The sequence below is a fragment of the Dermochelys coriacea genome, chromosome 4 (genome assembly GCF_009764565.3).
Source record: "Dermochelys coriacea isolate rDerCor1 chromosome 4, rDerCor1.pri.v4, whole genome shotgun sequence".
NCBI lineage: Eukaryota > Metazoa > Chordata > Testudines > Dermochelyidae > Dermochelys > Dermochelys coriacea.
The window spans coordinates 95,480,158-95,494,479 of record NC_050071.1 but is presented as its reverse complement, the minus strand read 5'-3'; the positions used below and the strand labels follow the sequence as shown (position 1 = coordinate 95,494,479).

At 40.5% G+C, this 14,322-nt stretch overlaps 1 protein-coding gene across 1 annotated transcript in view; it reads left to right on the top strand.

Moving 5' to 3' along the window:
• Window positions 1-14,322, top strand: part of GABRB1 (gamma-aminobutyric acid type A receptor subunit beta1) — a 251,244-nt gene that overhangs the window by 54,263 nt on the left and 182,659 nt on the right. The gene's annotated exons all lie outside the window — the stretch shown is intronic.

Here is a 14,322-nt window from a genome sequence, read left to right as displayed (position 1 = left end):
TTAATTTAAAAAATATCAAAATGAGGCCTTCCAACTTTTTTGGAATTGGTGTTTGTTTGTTTGTTTGTTTGTTTGTTTGTTTGTTTGTTTGTTTGTTTGTTTGTTTGTTTTCCCCAAAACAATTTGGTGAAATTGACACAAATTCATGAAATATTTCAGTGTAGCAAATCTGCATTTTTTGCCAAAATTTTTCAGCCAAAGTATTTCATCCAGGTCTTGCGATGGAACTGGTGGGAAGTATTGCACTTCCTTACAAATAATAGAAGTTACAGGAAACATGTCAGGCTAGATTTTAAATCTTAAATATGAATTCCCTTGCTTTTAAGTTTATGGGTTTCTGCTATACTCAATCTTATTTTAACATAGTGTATTTCATTAATACAATTGCTTTTTAAATATTGAGAGAAGTTATCATGGGGTTATTTGTTTCTAGGAAATGTTTAATACCAAATCTAAGTATAGCTAGATAAGTCCCTATAATACTGAGCTGTATCTATGGATGTTTATAGATATTTCCTACCCTATATTTCACTAGAAGAATGGACCCTAGCTATTATGCTTAAGTGTTCACACTAGAAATGTACCGTATATACTCGTTCATTAGCCCATTCGTTTATAAGCTGACCCCCCAAGATGGATAGGTAAAAATAGTAAAAAAACTGTATGACCCATTCATAAGCTGACCCTATATTTCGGAGGTTGGCAAACTTTGGCTGGCGGGTCGGGATGTTTTGTTTACCTGGAGTGTCTGCAGGCAGGAGTCCCTCAGCTCCCTGTGGCCAAGGTTCGCCATTCCTAGCCAATGGCAAACCGCACCCCATGCAGAGGGGTCTAGCTCTGGCTGAGTTGAGGAGGAACAGGACTTGTCCATCCCCTGCACAACTGCTCTCGGGGAGAGCTCAGACCCACCTCCAGGTGCCTTCCCCTGCTGCAGGACACTCTGGGGCTGGGCAGCAACCCCAGAGGTTCCTGCAACTGGAGAAAGCTTGTGGAGGTGGGTCTGATCTCCCGCTGTTGGTAGGAGCACCCCAGCCAGAGGCTCCTAGCTCAGGCTGGGCTGGGAAGGGATAGAACTTGTTTATCCCCTGCACAGCTGCTCTCGGGGGGAGCTCAGATCCACCTCCACTTCCAGGAACCTCCTGAGGCTGCAGGAAGCTCTGTAGTTACTGCCTTCAGTGTCCAGCTCTGAAGGCAGCACAGAGGTGAGGGTGGCAATCCTGTGACCCCCCCACAACAGGTTTGTGACTCCCTCACAATCCCATTTTGGGTCAGGACCCCCATGGTTACAACACCGTGAAATTTCAGATTTGAACATCTGAAAATGTGAAATTTACTGGTTTTCAAATCCTATAGCTGTGAAATTGGTCATAATTGACTGTGAATTTGGCAGGGCCCTAATTATGAAGGTTGGACTTTCTGGGTTATTTTAGCTGGGCTATTTTTATGACTCTGATATTTTAATTAATGTCAGGATGCCTTGAATTACACTACATGCTTTTGTAATTCAAAATTTAAATAAAATAAATAAATAAATAAATAAATGTAAAAAAATATAATGTGACCTATGTTTTCTGATGGGCCTCATAATGCATTGTACTGAGGATGGGATCAGATATAATTATATACTTTGGCTGTGCTGATGCTCCAGATACAAAGATGTGAAGTAAAAAGTATCAGGGAAAGACAAGAGCAGCAAACCTTATGTCTCATTGCCTTCAGAACTGCAGCAGCTAGGATGCTTACTCACTGCCCACCTGGTAAAACTCATGTACCCAAATGCAAAGTCAATCCTGACAGCCAAAATAGAAAAAATATAAACATATGTAAAAATGGGTTTAAAATGGGTGTAATCTTGAGCTATTTAAAACCCCTGATTTAAATCTGTGTAAAAATTACAAAGGCACCAATGTCATGAAATTCTGGGCGCTGTGCAATGGGAAGGAGGACTAGTTTATTAGCCATTTTCCATTACATAAAACTGATTGTGTCTTACAGCTATATTATTTTATGTGATATAAAAGTTATCAGTTTATTATCAATTGCCTAATCAATGGGCAGCCCATGGTATGACATTAATAATATTTTTCCAATCATATCAGTAATTATTTTCAGATTGGAGAAAGAAATGTGACAGCATTAGCTAAAGGTAATTAGGAAATTTTCTTATCAGGACATTTTCTTAAGATTGAATTCCCCGTCCATATCATGATAGGGTTACATCTTTGTGACTCTGGGACCCCTTAGTGTCAACTGGCACAGGGCACAGGATTTACAGGGATCCCTGGGCCAGAAATCGCATAACACTTCACCGAAGGGTGGCATGTGAGGTCTGTAGCGAGAGCTAGTAGCCTACTGATCAACACAGGAATTGCAAAATGTATGTATCTATACTAAAAATGATGTTCTTAAGGTCTTGGAGTTGAGGCAGGTCAACAGCTGGTGACATACCTCTGAAATGTTCCTTTCAGGCAGAAGGTAACAGACACCTGTCTCTCTGTCTGGCCAAGTGTGTCCTGTATGCCGCACACTGAGCAGTGCAGGATGGAAAATTGCAAAATTTACAAGAGAGAAAATTTAAAGAATAAAAAGAACAGCAGGGGGTTCCCTGTTTATGAATAAAGACAGATGATTGGTCTGGTGTATCTTGAGGTGCAAGGAAACACATCGAATCCTTCATCTAGGAGTCAACTGACAGTCTGCTTGTCTCAGGAAATGGGATCACAGCCAGGATCAAAGCACTGAAAGGACCGTGGGAAGCAATACTATATACAACATGAAAGTATCTTGTTAAGTCTAGGCTCTAGAATACATGTTATGATATTATTATATGTAGCCATTTGTTTCCAATACCTCTGCTTGTTATTACTTGAATAAATAAATGTATACATGATTTCACTACAAACGTATCTAAATGCTGTGTGTTAAGCAGAGCGGTGATCTGAGGTGGAACTGGTAAACTGATGTGTAGTGTTTCTTTGGAAGCAGCAAATCTATGAATACTGTGAGTGTCCAGTAGAACAAAGGCTGGACACTCAGAGAGCTCAGGGGTTGGAGCATGTCAATTGCCAAACTGTACAGTATCAGCAAGGCCTCAATCAGAGTGCTTGTCGTGCCTTTGGCCAGTGGAGTTGGCCCATGGCAAGTCAGACAAGGCTTCCTCACATGAAGAGCAGGTAGTAGCGAGGTGCCTCACAACCCTGGGTGCCCCTGGGAAGAGTCACAATCTTTTCCTCTCCAACATTGAAAACTCATGAAAAAGGGACAGAGGGCCCAAGAAATGCAGCAAGGTTCACCTCCTGGAGTTTCTAGTGAATCTTGCAGGGGAGAAAGGCTGGGGACCCACGAAGGAAGTCAGAAGTGTGACCTCAAAATCCAAGGCTCCCATAAAAGCATCCATTATAAAAGTTAACAGTTTCAGTCACTCATTTAAGGAGTAGAAATAGGAGTAGGAGGACTTAGATGAGCAGCCACTCATCACAGATAGCAGAAAGTTCATGAATATCCCTTAGGCTGAAACTGTTCAATGAACACAGTATGCAAACATATTTCCAATAATAAAAATCCAAGACCAGTCACTGATAATTTGTAAATAAGACGAGAGACTAAATTAACTGAATAAATTGTTCACTCTAGATAGTTGGACTTGCTGAATTTCAGAAAAGAGAGACTCCAACCCTTTATTCAGTTGACTCAGTCTTTCTGAGATGACATTGTATCTGAGTCTAGAATGTAGGAATACTAAAGGCCCAGTTCACTACTGTGTTACCACAATTTTTGCTGGAGTACTTCCATAGATTTCAGTGGTGTTAGAATATTATAAAACTGGCATAACGCAGCAATGAAGTAAGCCTTAATTCTCTACAAAACTCAGTCTTCATCTAAGATAATAAGCTGCTTGGGGCTGCGACTGTCTATTTGTATCTTCTACAGAGCCATCTACATATTTCCGGTGAAATCCTGGTTCCATATAGGTCAAAACAAGGTACCTAGTGGGATTTTTCAATTCCCATTGAAATCAATTAATGAAATTTTGAGATTTGCAATCACTTTCACAAATACCCTGCAGTTGTTCATGAAGATTCACAAGTAAAGAACAATATAAGCTCTCGAGTCATACTAACCTCAACTCAGTGCTTTTGCTCCCAAAAAAAGGTTCATGGATCAGGCGTCTGCTTTTTTACTATTGTATTAAGCCTCTGTTGTAGTCTAATTTAAAAACACAGAGGTGGCTTTTTTATAGCAAAGTATTTAAAACTCTGATGTCTGGCAGCTTTGAGAAGAGACAGGGAAAACATTGCCTAGTGAATTGTTTGTACTGTGCTAGATTCAAAGGGGGAAAGGCCACTGTGTTACATACATCAAATTTAAAAGAAACCTACTGACTAGTACACATTGCAGCAGGAGCTGCCATACTCCATCTGCCAACTGTAGAGGGAAGACAGCAATTAGGAATTAAACTGTGCAAGGGTCAGAGTGGGCTTCTTTGCATATAATATTTATAATAAACTATTTAACTCACTTTATGTTCTATTATGCTGCAGTAGATATATCAGCATGTGACATTAGGAAAAACTTACATACAGCAGTGGAGTTTCCAAATTCTTTGAGAGTTGTTTGGAAGAGAATGAATTTTAAAAGTCCATACTTGCATCACTCTATTATGTGAGATCCATCAGAATGAAATTAACTAGTATACAAAGATTAGAGCGAGGTGAATAGTTGAGCACCAAGATCTTAAATCATTATTCATTATTATCATTGTGATCATTTATATGACATTAGCATCCAGAATCTCCACTCAGGATTGGGCTGTCATTGTGCTGAGTTCTGTATATGTCTGTTAAAAGACCGTAGAACAAAAATGTATTTTACTGTACTTCCATTTGTGTTGTCTTCTACCTGTGAAATAAACATCGGAGATTCTAACACTTTGGGCTAAAATAAGATGGTGCTCCCAGCTCACATGAAGGGACTGTGCCATCCCAGGAGCAGTCCAAGGAAAGAATTGTGACTCAGAATCACCATTCCCTCCTTGGTCTCCCCCCTTGCTCCAGGGGAAAAATAATGAGCTACTGGCCCCTTCCAGAGGCAGATTACTTCCTCTTTGTACCATCTCAGGTCCTGTGACTATACATTGAGGGCCACGGCTCTGCCCATTCTCCATCATCCTGCACAAAGGTGGAGGGTGATTAGGGGCCTGACAGTAACGAGTATGTTCTCCTTGGGAGGGATCCTTTGCAAATGGATACAAAAATGTCATTCCGGTTATTTTCCTATTTCAAGTGGTGTGAATAATCTCCTACCTGCCTGGCACTAGTTTGTACCTTTCTAATTAATACTCTTACCCGTGGCAATCTCAGGACAGCCCCAGCTAAGACATATCTCACCAGCTTGATTCTGGTTAACTACCTGCCTATGACCAAATGTTCCTGAAAATATGGCTATAACTGGGTTCTTTCCTCCAAGTTATATCAACAACATCATCACTATTTTATTCGATTGCTGGATGTATTACACAATACTCTGTTCATATTCTCTAGCACTGAAACTAGGCAATCTACATACAAAACTCTGTAAGACCAACAGATATCTGGATAGGAATGTAAGTTCCATTACACCTTTTCTCTTATACCTAGTATTGTGGTTCAGGAGTGAGATGCAAATAGTATCTCTTCCCCAGTCCTCTTTCCAAGTGAGAGGTCTCTACCTGCACTTCTCCCAGAGTGGAAACTTGCTGCTCACCCCATTTGAGAATGGATCACCCGGATATAATGCCAATGTTTCACTAACAGGGCCGTCACGTTTACAGGATGTACTTAGACCTCTTCAGCATCCCTCACAAGCACACCCCTCAGGTGACAGGTTGCACTATGTTCCCCTTTCTCTGCATGGAACCATGCCAGTTCTAACACTCTTACACTGAATCCCAAGGGGCCAGCCCGTTTCCAACCATATCAACTCACCAGGCACATCTGTATTTGGTGCAAGCAACATTCCTCCTGGAGCCTCTGACCAGGAGCTGACTAAAGTGATTCCAAACATCTTCTTCAAAACAAATGTGTTGTATATTCACCCAAAGATACACAGCAAGCAGGTGGAAGGGTTAACAGAACACAAGCCTACATGCATCTGATCCTACCTCAACCTTAATCCTCCCCTTACAAGTACTTGTAAATTCCAATAAAACCAGATGCCCCCAGTTCTGGGCTGGGAGAAAGACTGCCTTGCTGCAGACTCTGCCTTCATCGTGGCTCTCATTTCAGCATCTCCTCTGAAGATCATCTCCGCTGACAGATCATCTCCACCTCCTTTCTCCAGCAGGTCTTTTTAACTGTTTAAGGTCCTTTCACTCTCGAAGGCATCATTTTGGCAAAGCAATTGGGCATTTGTTTTGAAGCCTGGAAGTAATCTCTTCCCAGCTGAGAGCTCACTTACTGTCTTTCAAGGCTGTGTTGTGCTGTTCCTCATCTGGGCTTTATTGTGTTGCCTCCCTGCTTGTTTTTCTCAACAGCCTGCCATTACCCTGAATCCATACATGCCAATAATTCAACATTGCTATACGCTGACTGCCATAAAAGCTAGGTCACATATTCATCAAATAATTACAGATTAACCACATCTTCTCCATATCAAGCAAATTCAGTAATTTCAAAATGCTTTTGGCATATGATATGATGGATTAATACCCTTGTCATATTCTACTGTGGTTTAAATTTCTGTTTCTTCTAACCAACAAAGACAAATTTTACTCAATCTGAATAAATGAAATTATTCATAGATTTTCTCCTTAAGCTTTTTCAGGGATATTATAAACAGATGGAAAAGTTCAAAGAAAACAGAGTTGTTACATTTCTCAGGAGTTCTGAATTAATTTTTTACTTACCCCTGGCTTTTTTGAAAATCTAAATGTAGAGAATTACTTCTTAGTCATGTCCTATTATCCATCACAGTTGTAGACTTACTCGGATTCTCGCTGCTGACATGCTGTTCTTTTTTATCACATTATTAAGTCTCTTTCATTAGGTGTCACTGCTGTGCTAGTCTCAGTTGCAATAGGTTTGGTGATGAGGATATTCAGATAATCTGCAGACAACCAGAGCTTTTTATTTAATACAATTGTACATCTTACTGTGGCAATTCCATTATTTTTATTTTGAAAAATTGCAGACACACCAAATCCCATACCAAGCCTGTCCTAATGTCCTGCTTTTTTACTATGGGTGAATGCTGTGTATTAAAGTATATTTCATTTTGCAACACAGTCTAGTCAAGGCTTTTCCATACCAACACAACTGCTGATGCTGGAATGTGATTGATACATTTTATCTGACTTGGTATTGAATTTATTCTTCACTGGACTTATTTCAATGTCATTTTAATTTCATTAGCCACTCATAACCTTGTGTTATTAATAAAAATCTTTATCCATCAATCTTGCTTGTTTACTTTGTGGGTCTCCATATATAGTGTGGTTCGGCACTTTCACTTTAAAGGTTTCTACTGGGTTGATTTTTTTTAAACCTCTTTCAGAGTAAAACATTAGAACATGTAACAGCTTTAAAGTCAGTAGAACTCTGGGAGCAAGTCCACTCTCTCAGCATGTGGGCTGCGTTTGGTGAATGCCGTTTGGAATTATTTATCTCTAGGTCACCAGTTCAAATCTGCTTCAGGTCAGCAGAAATCTAAAGTTACTACTATGCAATGGTTGCTTGTAGACCTATGTGAAGTAAGATGGGAGTATCTGATTCCTAGTATTCAACAGTCCATATAATAAAAACCACTGATACAGTTAGCTTCATTCTTAACAGACTTCAAGAGCCAAGGATGGAATGGGTAGGGAGATTGTCATTGTAGCTCTCCCCGAACCACAGAAGTGCTATCTGCAGGACTGAGGCATATTGGAAAGGAGGATGAGAGCACTTGCTTTGTTGCTGTCCATCCCATACATCTTCACTGGACAAGAGGGGGAATTTTTTCGGAGATCACAAACCAAATTTAGCTGACACCTTTGTCTTAGTTTTATTCAGATTTTCATGTTTATTGATACAAGGTCAAATCCAGGTTCCTCTTAAACCAGACAAGTCATGGCCAAATCAAAAGAAAATCTGTATTTGTGCTACACTGATGTTCAAAACAGAGAACTAGGGCTGGTTGAGCTATCACAGAGAACAATTCCATCCTACTATTTTCTTTTTGGTGATTTATCTGCAGACAGGTGACAATTTCCACCAACTATTGTTCAAAATTGTTTGATGAATATTTTATGCATGCATACTTCAACCTTCAAACTGTTTGCTGCAAGTATTTGTTTCTAGAATATGATGTTTGAAGTGGAACTCTTGGGATTGGTCACATGCTACATTTCTGTTTGCTGATGGGATGAGCATTACTCTTAGAATCAAGTTTATTCTGTGAACATTTATGATTATGACTTTCTGCAAATATTCTACAAAACCCATTTAATATTCCCTGTTCCAATGACCATTTGTGCCAGTAAGCTGGAATGTTACATATAAAAAACATTAAAAGAATGCATACACGGTTGAAGCTAATTTAAACATTCAAACACATGGTTATGAATGTTGTTCGCCCTATTTGCCAGCTCTCCAGAGAATTTATGCTGGGAAACTATGTTTCCACGTTTGCTGCAGATACCATAAATTTTCCACAGTAGGTTTTCCTAGAGCCAGCACCCAGCTGGGGATTTCCAGAGCAGGTCATGCTCCAGCCACTTCACCAGCTTGCCCTTCCCCATTCCCAAGCTGCCGTGTGCTGCAGGGAGGAAGGTATGGGAGCTGCTAGAGCCTGCAAGAGGTTTCTGCCCAATCCCCTCCTCTTTAAGCTAGAGTGCTGTTAGTCTGAGCATTCCCACTGCCTGTGAGGATAGTAGAATCAGAAGGGGGAAGACAGTTCCCTCTGATAACCAGGTACCAAAACATTTAGAATTTTACAAGCTATAACCCACACTTTAAACTTTAGCAGAGATGCTAACTGGCAGCTAGTACAGACTACAAAATTCTGGCATGATGTGAAGCACTCCTCCTTCGGTCGACATTCAGCCCTGATTTTAGCTTCCAGACAGCCTCAGGATATGATCCCATCTACACTGGTTGTTAGTCTAATCCTAAATTGATAAAGGATAACTCTAGAAAGGCTGGCATCCCAAAGGAAATACGAAAGTCTTTTCATCATGAACAGATGGAAAACCATTTGTGGCTATCTGAGCATCCAGAAGTAGCCAACCCCTCAAATTGAAAACTTTTAATAAATGGTGAATGTGCTCCCAGGATAAAGTGATTTATCCTAACCCCAGCCTGGGGGCAGGACACAGACTATCGATGCAACTCCTCTATTGCTTCAAAGAGCCATAGACTTTGGGTACGTCTACACTGCGTTCGGGAGGTATGATTGCAGCACATGTAAACATATCCAAGCTATCTTTAATCTAGTTAGCTCAGGCCCAACAGCAATAAAGCCATGGCGGTATGGATTTCAACTCAGGCTAACCACCGGAATACATACCCAGGTCCTGGGTGAACTTGTATAGCCCTCACTGAAGACCATGCAGAAGTCCATGCTGCTGCAGCTTCACTGCTATTGGTATCTGAGCTAACTAGATTAAAGCTAGCTTCAGTATGTCTACACATGCTGCAAACAAACACCCTGATTTCAGTGTAGCTATACCATTAATAGCCATCCCTCTATTATTTTCCTGACCAGCCTTTCTCTACTCATCTTTTCACTATGAACCTGCAGTGGCAACCACCCTGAAGCCGTGTGCTGTAACCCATGGGCTAAAGTGACTCTCTTCATTGCTTCTTTGCACCTTACATCTCTCTGTGCCATGGAATTATGTCAGATTGGATTTGTTCAGAGCCTTCTGCAGCACTTAGCTCTAAACGAGCACTCGTTAGTTTAAACAAAATAATTTCATTTGTAATGTATTATTAAAAGTACCTAAAACCTGCTTACTAAAATTAGCTTCCCTTTTTGACTATATATCACGGAACTGCAAATTTCTTAGCCAGTGCTAAATCTGTATCGTCATTGTGTGGGGGAGGTAGCAGGAAGGGTCTTAAATAACTGATAACAATGGGTTTGTGAGTCATCTTTACATTTTGGAACTAATTTAAAGAATCAAAAGGCCATTTCCTTTCTAAGCAAGCTAGAAATCTCTTGGGATTTCAAATTGTGAAGAAGTTCTGAGTGGAAATCTACTAGAACCCCAGGGCCCTGCTTAAAGTTATAGAGTCATGTGGACTGAGTTCCTCACGCAATGTCAAATAGCCCTTACCTGGGTTTTACAACAAAGAAGATCTTCCAAAAGGGTACTCTTCAAAAACATGATGTTGCCAAGTCCCAGAGCTATTGTTTTCCAATGGTTTGGGCACAAAGATTTTAGTTAGATTATGGATTAGTTGCATGGTTCCAATACTTGGATTCCCACCCTTCATATTAATGCTAGACAGAATGATACTATTTGTGGACAGTTGGACAGATTTATATTTTAGTTTTAATGCACTTGCTTAAAATGATTTGTGAAATTCTCAGTAAAACAGCTGACCTACTGATTTCTCCAGACCTAGCATTAATTAGTACTAACAATTTACAAGAGAGTTAAAGGAACCTTGTACAATGGGCACCACAAACATAAATCCCACTCTCCTCCCATCTAGAGGTGAGATACTATTTATATGGTTTTTTTAAGTATTGCTATGACATTTTATACATGCAGACTTTAACAATTATAGCTCTTTACTAGAGATTAATTAATTAAGATTCCAAGTCCCCTATGAGATAAATAAGGCTATTATTAAGATTCCAAGACCCCTATGAGATACATAAGGCTATTATTATCCACCTTTTACAGTGAATAAACTAAGGCACAGAGACATTAGCATCAGGGAGAAGCAAGTAAGAGTATCGAAGACAAGCTTACAACCATTTTTGCTTTTGCATGAATATTGTAAGGTTCTTTCATTTAGCTGCACTGTCTCAGGGGTTGGTCCAAGACAGTGCAATAAACCCCACGAGGAACTAGGGACCATCACAAACTCGCCAGCTCCTGCTCCAAGTGCAAGGTGCATTTCTCTGATCTTTCATTCTCTAACATAAACACATAGCAATAGGTAATGTATAATAAAAATCACCACAAAAATGAAAAACCCAGCAAAACAAGACACTCCATTGCACGTGCTTCTTGCTCGGTGGAGAAGATGACAGAACACACATGATAGATGTGTAGTCACATTGCTAAATGAACTATTAAAAGGAGCTCAGATGTGATGAGTGCAATATGAAAACAATATAGAATAGAATAGACATCATGTGTGATTTTTCAGAGGTGCTTAGGACCCATCGCTCCAACTGGATGTGAGATTTGGGTCCTTGGGCACCTCTGGATATCAGGCACAAGATGTCTCAAGAGGAGTACCCAGAAACTGAGGCACACAAAAGTAACACTTCTAAAAAAGGCTAGCCATGGGAAAAAAGGAGACGATGACTCACTCATGGCCCAAACCAGTATTATCTGCCTCTGGCACAATTAATGAGATAATGCTGACATCTTACCAATATATATTTTTCCGAAATTCTGTAACAGATCTGACCAGTTCTTTCAGGACAAGGTTTTGAAAGGACTAAAGAGGTGATTACAGTGAGTAAAGCAAATAAATAAGTGGAACAGCCAAGAACACTGGAGTGTGTTACACACTGCTGCCAGTGCTCCATACCTTTTAAAATCTCTTGGTATTTTAGGGCAGCTAAAAGGGCTTCGCAGTTTCACTTTAGAAGGAAATAAATTTTAATTAGCATTTGGCACTTAAGAATGATGGAGGGAATTATTAGTTAAGTTGGAAAAGATGCAGATCAATATGAATATTGAAAGGTGGATAAGGAATTGGTTAAAGGGGAGATTACAATGGGTCCTCCTGAAAGGTGAACTGTCAAGCTGGAGGGAGGTTACCATTGGAGTTCCTCAGGGATCGGTTTTGGGACCAATCTTATTAAATCTTTTTATTACTGACCTTGGCACAAAAAGTGGGAGTGTGCTAATAAAGTTTGCTGATGATACAAAGCTGGGAGGTATTGCCAATTTAGAGAAGGACCGGGATATCATACAGGAGGATCTGGATGACCTTGTAAACTGGAGTAATAGTAATAGGATGAAATTTAATAGTGAAAAGTGTAAGGTTATGCATTTAGGGATTAATAACAAGAATTTTAGTTATAAGCTGGGGACGCATGAATTAGAAGTAACGGAAGAGGAGAAGGACCTTGGAGTATTGGTTGATCATAGGATGACTATGAGCTGCCAATGTGATATGGCTGTGAAAAAAGTTAATGCGGTCTTGGGATGCATCAGGAGAGGTATTTCCAGTAGGGATAAGGAGGTTTTAGTACCGTTATACAGGACACTAGTGAGACTTCACCTAGAATACTGTGTGCAGTTCTGGTCTCCCATGTTTAAGAAGGATGAATTCAAACTGGAACAGGTACAGAGAAGGGCTACTAGGAAGATCCGAGGAATGGAAAACTTGTCTTATGAAAGGAGACTCAAGGAGTTTGGCTTGTTTAGCCTAACTAAAAGAAAGTTGAGGGGAAATAAGTTTGCTCTCTATAAATATATCAGAGGGTAAATACCGGAGAGGGAGAGGAATTATTTAAGCTCAGTACCAATGTGGACACAAGAACAAATGGATATGAACTGGTCATTGGGAAGTTTAGACTTGAAATTAGACGAAGGTTTCTAACCATCAGAGGAGTGAAGTTTTGGAATAGCCTTCCAAGGGAAACACTGGAGGCAAAAGATCTATCTGGCTTTAAGATTCAACTCGATAAGTTTATGGAGGAGATGGTATGATGGGATAACGCGATTTTGGTAATTAATTGATCTTTAAATAGTCATGGTAAATAGGCCTAATGGCCTGTGATGGGATGTTAGATGGGGTGGGATCTGAGTTACCCAGGAAAGAATTTTCTTTAGTATCTGGCTGGTGAATCTTGCCCATATGCTCAGGGTTTAGCTGATCGCCATATTTGGGGTCGGGAAGGAATTTTCCTCCAGGGCAGATTGGAAGAGGCCCTGGAGGTTTTTCGCTTTCCTCTGTAGCATGGGGCACGGGTCACTTGCTGGAGGATTCTCTGCTCCTTGAAGTCTTTAAACCATGATTTGAGGACTTCAATAGCTCAGACATAGGTGAGGTTTTTCACAGGAATGGGTGGGTGAGATGCTGTGGCCTGCATTGTGCAGGAGGTCAGACTAGATGATCATAATGGTCCCTTCTGACCTTAGTATCTATGAATCTATGAATCTATGAAACAGAGAGAGGTTAATGGAATTTCCTGAAGGCTGATGCCAAATCCTTAGCTTGTTTTCCATAACTTGGAAACCAATGATTTCATTTGATGTGATCCAAGATCACTATCCCTCCCTTTCCCAGTTTAAATAACTCCATTTGGAATATGCCTTGCTTGCCTAATTTCACATTCACCACATGCCATCAATCTTCTGCACGGCTGCCACTGCATTTCAGAGTCCTTCCAGAGAAATTTCCACAAGCACTTGAAAAGTAATTCTGTAAAGGTTGAAGCGTTCATTGATTTTTTTCCACAGAGAACACATTTTCTTTCACTATCAGTATTCACCTGTAATAAAGCCACCAGCCTTATTCCTTAGCATTTCTCCTTTTCCCATAATAAGTGAGCTCAAGCACAGAATGGGGCAGGAGTTGTAGACCAAGCTAGATGAGCAAGCATCTAAGAGAGGTGATTAAGAAAAAGCAGAAAGCCTACAGGGAGTGGAAGATGGGAGGGATCAGCAAGGAAAGCTACCTTATTGAGGTCAGAACATGTAGGGGATAAAGTGAGACAGGCTAGAAGTCAAGTAAAGTTGGACTTTGCAAAGGGAATTAAAACCAATAGTAAAAGGTTCTATAGCCATATAAATAAGAAAACAAAGAAAGAAGAAGTGGGGCTGCTAAACACTGAGGACGGAGTGGAGGTCAAGAATAATCTAGGCATGGCCCAATATCTAAACAAATACTTTACCTCAGTCTTGGAATTTTGGTGCCTCAGGGTCTGGCAAGATAGGTGTTCAGGGGGATCCTGCACATTGACTGGCCCTTTGGGGAGCGGTCTCCCAACCCTAGGACTGTACATATGTAGGAAATCCAGTTCCCTTTTTGAGGTTACCTGGTGTTTCCCCCTCCCAGCAGTGAGTCCTTCCGTGCCCCCAGAGGGCTGTGATCCGTGCTCTGTGGGCTAGGTGTGTTTACCCTTTGATCACATGCACCTCTTCCCAGCAGTTTTCCCATAACTGCT